Raw genomic sequence first — 3194 nt, forward strand, 5'->3', positions numbered from 1 at the left:
AAGGAGACTGTTGGTCAATATGCAAATTTGTCTTCTTCTCTTTTTTAATCAGATTTTTTCCCTGTACAGGCTTGGTTTGAGACCGAGGAAGATCCTTCCCTATCTTTCTTGTGGATTTTTTCCACCAGTGTTTCTTTGATAGCTTCGAAGATATCTTCAAATTCAACTTCGTTCGGATCCTGAGCATCTTGCATGAATTCTAATGCCATAGTTGAATCTGATTTGGTTGATTTATTATCTTCCCCAAATTGAAACATGAGATCTTTTTTCATCTCTTCAACATATGCAGCTATCATCTGCTCTTTTGTCAGGGTTTCTGACTTCATTTTATATTTTCTTGAGATATGATCAAAAGGAGATGGAGTACAAACATCTTCTTGTTGATTTTCATAGAGGCTAACTTGCCTTTCAATGAGATCCACTGTCTCTTTCCCAAATATTTCTTTTGTAGAGGGATCAATCTTCATCATTTTATCCCAAAATTTAATATGGGATATCCTGTATAAACAGGGAATTCCTGTATCTGTATAACCAATTTTTGGAGTCCATTTCCAAATCTAGGGTATTGAAAATTCAATAAAGAAGAAACATGAGGCTATGCCCTCAATGAATAATTTTATTTCTTGTTTTTTTAAGAGTTGGGGTGAAATATCCATCCATTTATCAAAACAGAATTTTATCCTTTCTGGTAAAATATTTGGATTAGGACCAAAACAATAACACTAGTGTATAAACCAGTGTGGAATTTTACTGTTATAAACATTCCCACAAATTTTTATAAACCAATAATGTTTATGTTTATCATTCTCGTAATTGAGTACCTTTATAAAGGCATCACAATAATCCCAGTAATTATATTTTATTGCTGCTGATTTATTAATAATAATTTTTCTATCTTTCATTGGAGAAATTCCCCAATCTTCCAAAGGTATAACCTTTTTAATAATCATTTTGCTAAAATTATAAATTTCCTTATTAGTACTAGTAAAATGTGATATTTCACATGACCCATTTTGAACAAGTATTTGTTCATAAAAATATTTGGACTTATAAGTCCTTGCTGGTAAGGATAAATTATCCAAATACCTTTGCATTATGATCCATAGATCTTTTTTCCATTTCAAATCTTTTTCTTCCAAAAGAAATATAATTTCTTTATAGTGATTTTTTGAAAATCAAAGGGAGCTAAATGGGCCTGCCATCTCGCAAACATTTGCTTTGAAACTTCATGTTTGAAGTCTTTTTTAAATATAAATTTGGCAGCTTTACAGTCTGTCATGATAATAAATTTTTGATTGTATAAATCATCTTGAAATTTTAAAACACATTTTACTATAGCTAAAATTTCTTTGGCTATAGTTGCATAATTTTTTTGAGATTCATTCCATTTTTCCGAATGAAATCTAACAAGATATGTCTGTTTTGTTTCAGAATTTATTTGAGTTAATATTCCTCCAAATCCAATATCAAATGCATCAGTTTCTATAATCTTTTTCCAATTTGGATTAGTCAACATTAAACAAGTGTTTTAACTTTAGATTTTATTCTTTTAACTGCTTCTGTATGGTCATTTGACCATGGCTTAGGATTTTTCTTTAATTTATCATATAAAATTGTTGTATCTTCTATTAAATTTTTGTAATAAGGAGCAATATAATTTAAACTTTCTAAAAATCTTTATAACTGAGTTTTATCAGTTATTTCATTTGGAAATTTATCTGCAAAATCAATACTTCTGTTTATAGGAATAATATTTCCTTTTTCAATAATATGACCAAGAAATCTTATTCTTGTTTGAAATAGTTCCATTTTTTGCTGAGAAATTACTAATCCATTTTGAATAATTATTGATTTAAATATATTTAAATGTTTGAAATGCATTTCAATATTTTTTGAGTAAACTAATATGCCATCAATGTATATTATTATAAAAGTACTATAAGGAGTAAAAATATCATTCATAATTTTCTGAAATTCAGAAGGGGCATTCTTTAACCCAAATGGCATTACATTCCATTCATAATGTCCAATAGGAAAATTAAATGCAGTTTTATATCTATCAGATTTATCAATCTGTATTTGCCAATAACCTGATTTTAAATCAAATTTAGAGAATATTAAACTATCATAAAGTCTATCAAGAAGATCTTTTTTATTAGGAATTGGATGCCTAATCCATTTTAATACCTTATTAAGGGGTTTATAATTTATAACTAATTTTGGTATACCTCTTTCAATTTCAAAATGTTTATTAACATAAAAAGCAGGACATGACCATGGTGATTGAGAAGGACTTATTAATCCTTTTTGTAAAAGAGACTCAATTTCTTTTTTACATAATTCTAGATATTCTAAATTCATTTGACAAGGCCTAGCCTTAGTAGGAATATTCTTTTCATCAAAAGAATCTTCATAAGTAAAGAAACTATATCATAATGTTTGGATTCGTTTTTTAAGTGTTTTGTTGTGTTTTGTGGAAATAGAGAGAGAAAAACAAAGATAAATAAGTGTGTGTTAGAGATAATATGTATGTTTGGATTTATTTTTGGAGATAATTTAAAATAAGTAGTATATATTTAATGTTGTGTTTTAGAAGACAAAAATTACTATTCATTGTCAAATCATGTCTTTGGAGATAATTTAAAATAAGTATTATATGTTTAATGTTGCATTTTGGGAGACAAAAATTACTATTCATTGTCAAATCATGCCTTTTTTATATATATTTATGTATATATGTGTGTATATATATATGTATATTTTTATGCTAAAACAGTTAAAAGTACCTAAATAAGGTGTTTTTGAATGATGGCAAACATTGGGTATGTTTTGACTTGTCTCGGAAATAAGTTGGAAATAAAAACAAACATAGTGTATGTCTTTTTCTATTCCAAAAAGCATTAGGATGATTATTACATATTTCTAAAGAGAGTTGATTTTTTAATAAACTGATTTTATCCTATAATTTAGGATTTTTTAATTGTTCCTCAATTGTTGCCATATTTATTTCTTGTTTTAAGAAATTAATCTGATTTTGTTTTGCTTTGATATTATCATAAATATTATGCAAAACCTTACTAAATGGTTGGGTAATGAATTCAAGAAAAATATCATTATTTTGAAAAGTTCCAATAATCCCTTTATCATCAATCTTTTTAATTGGATATATATTATGTAAAAATGGAGTACCAAGT

The sequence above is a fragment of the Sesamum indicum genome, linkage group LG6 (genome assembly GCF_000512975.1).
Source record: "Sesamum indicum cultivar Zhongzhi No. 13 linkage group LG6, S_indicum_v1.0, whole genome shotgun sequence".
NCBI classification, from domain to species: domain Eukaryota; kingdom Viridiplantae; phylum Streptophyta; class Magnoliopsida; order Lamiales; family Pedaliaceae; genus Sesamum; species Sesamum indicum.